The sequence below is a fragment of the Propithecus coquereli genome, unplaced genomic scaffold (genome assembly GCF_000956105.1).
Source record: "Propithecus coquereli isolate 6110/MARCELLA unplaced genomic scaffold, Pcoq_1.0 Scaffold197, whole genome shotgun sequence".
NCBI lineage: Eukaryota > Metazoa > Chordata > Mammalia > Primates > Indriidae > Propithecus > Propithecus coquereli.
Window position 1 is genome coordinate 3,628,891 of NW_012144633.1, and position 10,185 is coordinate 3,639,075.

At 45.2% G+C, this 10,185-nt stretch overlaps 1 protein-coding gene across 3 annotated transcripts in view; it reads right to left on the reverse strand.

Annotated features, from left to right (window-relative positions):
- The window catches only part of PDZK1 (PDZ domain containing 1), a 32,537-nt gene extending 26,158 nt beyond the window's left edge, over nucleotides 1–6,379 (reverse strand). The window contains exon 1 of one of the 3 annotated variants that reach the window (XM_012643450.1): nucleotides 6,316–6,379. The gene's annotated coding sequence lies outside the window, so the exon portion shown is untranslated. Of the gene's footprint in view, nucleotides 1–1,934; nucleotides 1,992–6,315 lie in introns of those variants that run through there. The other 2 variants (XM_012643452.1, XM_012643451.1) reach the window with 2 other exon arrangements.
- Between the last annotated feature and the right edge of the window lie 3,806 nt (nucleotides 6,380–10,185).

The window sequence follows — 10,185 nt, forward strand, 5'->3', positions numbered from 1 at the left end:
TCGAACTCCTGAGCTCAAACAATCCGCCCGCCTCGGCCTCCCAGAGAGCTAGGATTACAGGCGTGAGCCACCGCGCCCGGCCCTAAAAGATCTTTAGCACAGAAGAGCTCCCAGTAATGAAATTCTAAAGCAGCCACGTGTGTATGTGAGGGGAGTCTCTATGTTTATTTCCATCTTCCCCCAGCATCCTACTCAGGGTAAAGTACAGCAGGAAGAGCAAGGGCTTGAAGTCAAGCCTAGTTTTTAATCCCACTTTTGCTACTTGCTAACTGTGACTACATGGGTGAGTTCCTTAATTTTGAGCTGAAATCAGAAGCACACCAAGAATGGGAAGCACATGTGTACAGTGATGACTGCTTACTTTTACGACAGAACATGTAAAGCATCCCAGCACTCTCTGGAGCAGAGAGGCCCTCTCCATGCAGGTCATCTTCCCTGCCCTCTGGTGGGAGCCCTGCTGCAATGTGAATCCCATTTTTCTGGGAGAACATGTGAGCAGTGTTCCTGGTTTTCTTTTTGAAGACAAGAGATCATAGACTGGGGATAGGCCAGCACCTCAATTATCAGCAAGGGAGTCTCTATCTACTCACTCCAGATCACCTCTGCAAAGCTAATTTTAGCTGCTGAAAAGTCAGGGCTAAAGATTTTGTTGCCCATAAAACGAAGCTCGAATAATAAACTCGGATTTTCCTGGACACAAAAGTATCACGTAAGTCAGAAAGCTAGGGAACTACAAAACAGGACAGAACGCTGTGTATCGAGGAGGAATATCCAGGGAGTTTTAATAGAACTTCAGGGCTACACTGGCCAGAGAGTCCCACCACGTGGAGCAGATGAGCTCTAACGGGCGTAAGCAAGGAACCAAAGGATGCAGCGAGTGAAGCATTACCTTAGATGCAGACACCTGGCCCCAGCAGCCAGGGAGGAACCAGCAAACAGGCTCACTCACCAAACAGCATCACTGAATTTCCAAAAGATTAGAGAAAGGACATGGGAAAACAGCATTCAGCTTGGAAGTAGGGAAATAATGGGGCCAGATGCAATGACCACCATCAGGAGAGAACAAGCCCAGGTACTGTCATCTTGGGCCATCTTCCAAGGCCCAGGACTTAGTAGTAAGATCATTCCATAAATGTAGTAGTCTACACCACTAGGCAGGAGTCCCCTGGACGCACCATCATCTTATCGAATAGTAATTAGCAATTATGTAGTTAGTATCAGACTACAAAGAAAACAGAGCCTCTCCCCACAAGGTGCTTATGTAACCAACACTCAAGCCATGAAAAGACTAAACAGTAAACACTCAGGACTGCTGGTGAATAATGTTTAACCCTGGTCACTGCGACAGTGGAAGGATATTTGATTGTATAACCTACGATGTAACCATAGAATAAATTATTTCTGTTTGAGGCATAAGGGGAAGAAAGGACAGAGTCTCTCCAGTAACATTCAACCTAAAGGTTATTCACTTTCCCCTGAACTCCATGCTTGTCTGTAAAACAGCGTGAACTTCAGCAAGAAGAAAGGAACATTCTCAGGAAACTTGACCAGGTGTATCTGCACAGTGTACATTTTGAGGATTGCTGTTCTTCCAACATTTGCATGCATCTGTAATAGGAAAAAACCACTAGACTTTTGTTTAAAAAAATACAGCTGGTGTAAACTGTGTGATGCTAAGTCAGCAACTGTAGAAGACTGAGCATTCCCTGCAGTCATCGGCCATGACACAAAGGCGTCATGCCCTATGCCAGCCACATCTGGCTTCTTTCAGAGCCTGTCACAGAGCCCTGGCACATGCTGTTTCTTCCAACAGCATAAAAAAAATCCTACTGTAGCTCAGCTGGTACTGACATGTCTCTAGCAAGAAAGATAATAGAAAGGAAGAGAGAAAAATAGAAGAGATCATTCAATTTCATGCCTCGAAAATACTTTACCTAGCAGACCGTATGTTTTTGATGCAGATCATATATTTAAAGCCAACTGGAGTCTTCCTTTGAAAAGCAAGACCTGTGGAAATTAAGACACTCGTGTACTTTAAATAACTAATATCAAAAATAAGCAGAGCCCTAAAGTAAGTATTTGCTTACTGTACTTTCCCATTGTAGCAGTTACTGTTTGGTCTTAGCCAGAGATAGACTTCAAATGTGGGAAGTTAATGAAGTGTGTTCCACTGAGAATTATCGGGAGAACAGTCATCACAGGCCCAGTGAGTAATTTTTGTCCCTCATTTATGATAAAGAATGGAATCGGCTTATCTCAAAGTTCGTTTGGCCTGCTGGTACTAAGTACCCCCCACTCCCAGCCACCATAAACTCTGGGCTGAAGTTCAAGGCCTTTCACACTTCCATTGCTTATCTAAGAGTCCTACAAGTTGGGAGAGAGATGGGGTCAATATTGTGTGGAGAGAGGTAACCCCCATGCTGCTGCTGAGACCTGGTACCTGCAAACAGCCGAACCATCCTGAGGGTTGGCCAGACAAGCGTTTTCCCCACATCAGCATGTCTTGCTTTACAAGGCACTTAGAACTTGCATTTCTATCCCCTCACTTTTCTTCGTATGTCTGGACTACAGAATGAGTCCTCCTGCCTGCAGTCCCTCCCAGTCACTGCCTCAAGACAAACTTCCCAACAAGAGTCTCTTAAAAAAAGAAAAAATCCTTCAAGAAACAAAAGTCCAGACTTCTGGCTCCAGCACTGACACTGAGCACGACCCAGCCCCACCTCATCACCCCCCTGCTCCTCGGCAGACACCAGCTGGGCCGTGCGTGGTCACCGCACCCAGCCTGCCCTTTGCTCATGCCACGTGCTCTACCTGGAATACCTTCCCCACTGCTGACTACTTATTCATGGTAGGTGCTAAGTAGACATTTTTTCCAAGTGGACGGATTCAAGACCTACCCATTTTCAAGGCTCAATCCAAATTTTAGGTTATGTGCAAATCCTCCCATGACCAAAGTCTGAAGGTATCACTCCATCTTCTGCACTCCAAGTGTCATTTATATATCCGGCAAGTTATATATAGTACCAACTGTGGGGCAGATAACAGGGCTCAACCCCAAGTAGGCATTGTTCTGCCCTCAAAGAGCCCAGAATCTAGTGGGGAGAGTCACAAAACATAACTACCAAACGATGGTATGGGTGCTAGAATATTTACATGAGAATGTTTTCTTACTGTTTTAGACATTTATTGAGCTACTATTAGGCTTTAGGAGCCAGCCTAGGGACTCATGATGAGTTCTGATTTCATCCTAATGAACAATTTTACAAAGAAAAAAAAAAAAAAGACTCTGAAAAGCTGATTTCCCATGGCGATTTGGATAAGCAGAGCCTGGATTCAAACCCAGTTGGGTCTGGGCTCCTTCCATCTACCCCGCCTCCCAACCCTGTGGGGTCTAATGTGCTATAAGAACACAGACTGGGAGGAGGAAGACATCCCAGGCAGAAGGAACAGCATAAGGTATGTGCAATGAAACAGTGAATGGGTCAGAGAGACCAGAGCTTGTGTATATGTTGAAGGAAAGAAGTAGGTCAGGTTAGACTGAAGTACCTTGGACTCAGTCCTGTAGGTTATGGAGAAGCTCCAGTGTTTATGTCATGTGTCTCCAACAAGATAAACTCCCTTAAGAGAAGGCACCACAGCCCTTCTGTGTTCTCATACTATCAAGTATGTACTCAATACAACTGGGTGAAGCCCATGAGCCTTTCTGAGTCTTTGTTTTTGTGTTCCAATTGGGACCCCATGGTTCTGCCCAGCTTCATGAATGCACAGTATTTGTGCCTCTAACCAGACTTGGAGGCTCAGAAGCCAATGGCTGTCTCAGACCAAGAGCAAACTTTCCATAGCTGCCACCAAGTATGCTAGGGGCCATCTTTGCTACTTATCAAAACTTCTTGCCACTGCCTGGGTTCCTTCATTTCCTGGGGTCATGCACATTGCAAAGCTGTCTGAAAATCATAATTGTAACACTAAAGACGTGCTAGGCACTATGTGCATTCTCTCATTTAACCCTCATAACTTTAGGAACTAGGTGCTGTTGTGCTCATTTGACTGATGAGGGAGTAGAGGCTCAGAGAACGCGAGTAAGTCTGGTCTGGAATGCAGGTCTCAATCCCAATGCCCATGCTCTTAGCCACTTAGACATAAAATCCACCAGGCAAAGAGATTAAGGAAATCTGGGCAGCCCCTCATGAAGCATCAAAGACAGGAGCTGCTGAGATCTTGAAGACATGTCTAGCTCCAGCTTGCTACTCTCAGATTCTTATGCAACAAACCAGAGAATCATTTAACCAGGATGTGACCAGAAAAATGCATTCCCACATGATCAGACTCTAGACTTCAGATACCCTGAATATAAGAGTTCTTCAGCCACCTCTCCTGAGAAGCCCCTTTACCGAAACCACCTGTATCTATTCTTCCAGCTCATTCTCTGCCACACCAGTTTCCATTTAGGCAAATATCTAAGCATCTATTCTGTGCCAGGTACTGTTCTAAGAGTTGGGAATATTGCAGGTAACACAAGGAACAAGATCCCTGCACACTTGAAGCTTAACATCTGACAAAGGTGATAAGTAAAAAGTAAATGAGATGATTTCTGATGATAAAGGCTATGAGTGTTACAGATCGTGGTGGGATGGAGGTAGGAGGCTGATTTAGAAAGTCCTTGCCAGGGAGGTAGCGTTCGAATTCATACCCAGCTGACAAGTGCCAGCCTTCAAGGTCCAGGATCTACCTTATACTTGGTGGGCTAAAAAGGACATTAGTAATTTAGTCTCTTCATCTGTAGGTGAGCAAACAGGGATTCAATGAGACTAAAAGATTGGGACAAGGCCTCCTGACTGACTGCAAGGATGTTTCTTACTACCATTCTACAGAGCCTTTGGATATGCACATTTGACATTGTGCTTTTAATTTCCTCAAACGTATTAATAATGTTATTTTCAGTACACCCATGGGGACAAGAGAGGCCTGCACTTGATAGATGATGACTTTGAGACTCTAGTTGGCTAGGTAACTTGTCTAGTGGCCTGTCACTAACAACTCAATCAAAACCCTACTTATTTGTATTCTGGTCCTGTGTTCTCTCCCCTAGATGAGGCATAGCTGTCTAGTAAGTGGTCTGTGAACATGAGACATCATTACTAACAACTTCATGTTCTATGGTACAGAGAACATACAAAAGTTAAAGAGCAATTTACTTAGTCATAACACACAAACTCAAATTCCTGAGTTATTGGTTGCAGGAAAGAACATGTGATGGATGCCAGGTGACCCAACAATCATGGCCTGAGACAGTCTGCACCCCCTGACTTCTGGATACAAGACTGAGAGCTTCAGCACATTTCATTTTAGGAGTTTTAGTAATTAAGGAGAAACGTGTTCCTCTTGCAGAACATAAGAATCTTCATAGCCAGACCCAACCCAGAGCAGGAGTCTTCACAGTCGGTGAATTCTTAAGTCATATTTAAATCCCTTGACTCTTTGCTTAGGTAATAAGCTACTAGTGCTTCCTCCCAAATCTGCCCGCACCACAGAATCATCTAGAAGAGCTTTAAAATAAAGATTTTTCCACCCACAACTAATGGAAGGGGAGCGCACTGTATGGGGGAAGGGCATGCTTGTAGCCCTGGCTTAGGTGAGGCAAATGCATTACATGTAACCAAAATGTTTGTACTCCATAATATCCCGAATTAAAATAATAAAAGATTTTTCAGATTCACACAAGACCCAGAGACTTAGAAACTCCACAGGCTAGAGCCTAGGTGATCTACATTTTAAAATTCAGCCAGCCTAGAAATTCACTGTTTTGCTCGTTTCTTAGTGCTATAATGTGATAGAAAGGAGAGATGCTTGTTTTTATTACCCAGTGGGAAAGGTAAGTTAGGTTGTACCCTTTAAGCGCTGCTTCCAGGAGAAATTCTCCTCCAATACCCAAGGCCCTCACATAGCAGGAAGGTCCTGGGAGTGTCTCCCTGGTAACCTGTGAAAGTCTGTTGTCTCACTCCCCTTTGGCGGCACATCAGACTCCCATACAACCCTGGGAAAGCCTTTTCTGAGATCAGTTTACCAATTCCTTTGTGAAGCAGACCCTCCCCTGCAAAGGTCGGAGGTGTCTCCAGCAGAAAAGATCTCAGAGTGTGGACGACCCCTCATCCACCCCCACATCCTATCTCCCGAACACCAAAGAGGCCTGGCTCCTTCCCCACGGGCCTCTCTTCTGCCCTGGACATCCAGCTACTTGCTTGGAAAAGGGAAAGAAAGAAGGTCGTGCAGGCCCTGTGGCCAGTGCCCTCGAGGGGGACACAGAGTGGTTCTTACCTATCTTGGGAAGGAAGCGGAGCTGCTCTGTTCACGCGGGGATTTTGTCTCTGCTGGCAGGCACTGGTCTTGGAACTCACTGGACTTTGAACAAGGATTGATTTAAAAGCTGATGTATTTAACAGGGACGTGAGTTCCAGTGACCTCTGTCCCGCTTCCTGCCAGTGGCTGGGCCCCAAGCTGGAAAACCTCACAAACCCTCCACAAACCCAACGCTGCTCCGGCCCACCTCTCCGACCGCCGGGACAGCTCACCACTTCTTGCCTGCCGTTCCCAGAGAGAGGAGGGGAAGGACACCCGGGGAGGAGGTGCCACTACTTCCTGGGTTCTCTCCCTTAGGCAGATGCCTTGGTCACACCCAGCCAACCCCCAATCCCACCAGGAGCCTCTGCTATCCCCCATCCCAGGGTCGGCCCGAGAACCATAACACACCAAGGCCTTCCTGGGTAACAGCAACCTGTGCAACCCCCACCCAGCAGCTGGCCAGTGGGCCCATAGCCCCACTACACGGGGCAAAGCCTCCCTGCCCTCCCTCTGCCCTGGGAGTTCTTACCTGCACACTCTCCAGGAGCCCAGCCAACAAAGCCCGCGCTGTTACTTCCCAGGCTTCCTTCTTATAGCTCTCTCCCCTCCCTAGTTTTCTCTTTTTCTTTCTCACCTGAGGGTGCTGTTTCTATTCTCCAGCCTAATGATATTAATTGTCTTCCCCTTCACATACTCAGAGCCCCTCAGGCGAGCCCAGCAGAATAGGGAAAGGCATTTTCACAAGCTCCTCCACCCCGCTGCCTGGTGCCACCTGCTCAGCCCCAGCCCCAGCTGCAGCCAGCAGCTGGCCCCTGTTAGCAGCATCCACACAGACAGCTCCGGCACCAGGCTTCTCACCTTCCCGGATCCTCAGCCCACACTGCAAATCAGGGCAAGAGATTGCTCCAGGCAGTGAGGCAAAGCGAACCCACCCCCCTCCTTCACCCACACTGGAAGAGCCACTTGTCTTAGCTGGGCCTTGGCTTTGCCCCCAGCGGAGGCCTGGGCCAGTGGTTGTGTGGTTTAAAGTGACGAACATCTGAGCAGCTTCCTCATGCCAGGTCTTCTCTGCCTTGAGGCTATGCCCTCTTGGCCCCGTCTTCCAGAGCAGAAAGATAGAGTGGGAAAATCTGGATTTAAAATCAGAACACCTGAGTTCCAACTGGGACGTTGCCACTTCCCAGGTGTTTGATCTAGAACAATTCATTTCTAACTCTGAGTCTCACTTACCTTCATCATCTATAAATAGTTGTTACATTGTTTTTAGAAATTTTTTATATCAAGTCAAAATAGCCCTCTCCTCTACCTCTCTGGAGCTACACGGATTAAATTCATTCTTTACTCCACATGGAGCTTTTCAAATATTTGAAGGCTGATGTATCCTCATAAACCTTCTTTTCTCTGGGATTCAATAAATGTCCCTCATTCCATAAAGGGTCTGCCTGTGCGATGACTTCAAGAGGTCTCACTCTGGGCCTCAACTGACTTGTAAATTTCCCTCTTAAAAATCAGTGCCTAGGCCGGGCGCGGTGGCTCACGCCTGTAATCCTAGCTCTCTGGGAGGCCGAGGCGGGCGGATTGTTTGAGCTCAGGAGTTCGAAACCAGCCTGAGCAAGAGCGAGACCCCGTCTCTACTAAAAATAGAAAGAAATTAATTGGACAACTAAAAATATATAGAAAAAATTAGCTGGGCATGGTGGCGCATGCCTGTAGTCCCAGCTGCTCGGGAGGCTGAGGCAGGAGGATCGCTTGAGCCTAGGAGTTTGAGGTTGCTGTGAGCTAGGCTGACGCCACGGCACTCTAGCCCGGGCAACACAGTGAGACTCTGTCTCAAAAAAAAAAAAAAAAAAAAAAAAAATCAGCGCCTAAAGAGGAAATTTTTTAATGTGAGAGAACTGTTCTATATCTTCAGTAGGGCAGTGGCTACACAATTGTCTATAATTACCAAAATTCATCAAACTATACACCTAAGATAGATGAATTATACTGCAAGTAAATAATTCTTTGGTTTTTAAAGAAAGGAGTCTAATTCAGTAAAATTTATTCTTGAAATAAATAAATAAATAAGTTGGATGAGGAAAAAAAAAAAAAGCCTTACAGTAAAGCTATTTCAAGAGGCTTGAAGCCAATCAAGAGGCTTCTCAGACCCATCCTTTCATTACCAGCACAGAGCGAACAAATAGCCACAAGCCTTCATGCTGGAAATAAAAGAGGCCTTAAAATGCAGAGACAGTATTGGTTCAAAATTAAATAAAAATGAGTAAGTGGTTGTTTTTTAAAATGGCAAAACCCTTTCCTGGTAGGATGTTGAACTGCATGCGATTTGCTCTCACTGAAACTTGAATTTTAAAAAATCTTACAACTATAAGTGGATCTGATCTGATTAATCAAAGCTGAGTAAGTCTTTTTACTGAGTACATAGATGTAGACATTAATGAGAAGGAAAAACATTGTTATCTAACATGTGCCAAGTGAGCCTTTATATCCATTATTCTGTTTAAACTTCACCAGGCCCCTGTGAGATAATATCCATTTTACAGATAAGAGAGCTTAAATTAGTCTGGCTAATTACCCTGCCTAAGATCACCTGATTCAGAGGCTGGCGGAGCCAGCATTGCTCCACAGCCTGTCTCCTTAGGTGGTGTTGTTTGCCTCTGTGATAAGGCTCTCCTTCCCTAAAGGTTCTCAAGCAGAGGCTGACTATGAGCTGAGTCGTGTTCCAGAAAGATGTCCTGCATTGTTAGGGAGATTGGAGTAGGTGATATCTTGGGTCCCTTCCAACTCTAAGATTCTGTGATCCTAAATACCGTGGATACTAAGGCAACTCTACCCACGAGGGTGTGGGGTGTAAGTTCTAGTCCGTGAGTAGAGGGCCCATAGATAAGAATTATGAGCATGGTCTTTGGCATCAAACAGATGCTGAATTGAATCCTAAATCTGACGCTGAAAGCTTTCTATTTTTTTTTATTGTGAGCTCAAATTTGTCTGGGCTTTACCTATAGGAAACCTTGGCAGCCTGGTTGGAGGGTTTTCTTTTGGTTTTGTCAGGAAGCACCTCTTCATATTCCTGGAACTGTGTGGAAAGGCACTAACAATCTGGGACAAATTTATTTTACTTACTTGCCTGATTTTCTGGATCACACAAATAATTAATGTCAGTTACAACCCCAGCTTCCTCCTTCCTCCAAGGCAAATCCATGGCTTGGAATTTGCAAAGGCAATTCTTTTTTCTTCCCAGAGTCCCTGGGCCAAGATAGACTGTTTCCTTGTTATTCCCCGATTTCTTTTTTCCTGTTCCGTTGTTTTCTATAAACATCTTTTTATCATACTTATATATTATGTTTCTTTATTATTTTCTGCCTTGCCCGTACCAAAATTCTCCCAAGAGCAGGGATTTGTATTTTTGCCACTGTATGCTAAGTGCCTGGAATATAAGCCTAGCAGACAGTAAGCTTTCAGAAAATGTTATTGAATGAATAAACAAACAAATATCCTTTCGCCAGTGGGCCTGGTTTTTAGCCCACACTTTCACTAAGAATGCACCTTTGTGGGTCTCAGCTCTACGTAGGGGTCTCGGTTCCTAGGTCTTATCTCCTGTCCCAAAGTGACCCTGTGAAAACAAACCACTTGGTTACTGGTTTGCAGCTTTCTCTTCATTCTGGACCCAAGAGATTTATTTTCCTTTTTTTAAGCTCTGTTATCTATTTGAAAAAATGTTTGACCCAGTATTTCTATGAACTTTATAGAGGCAGAGATTTTTTTGTTTGTTTGTTTGTTTGTTTTGTTTTTTTTTTTGAGACAGAGTCTCACTCTGTTGCCCGGGCTAGAGTGCCGTGGCATCAGCCT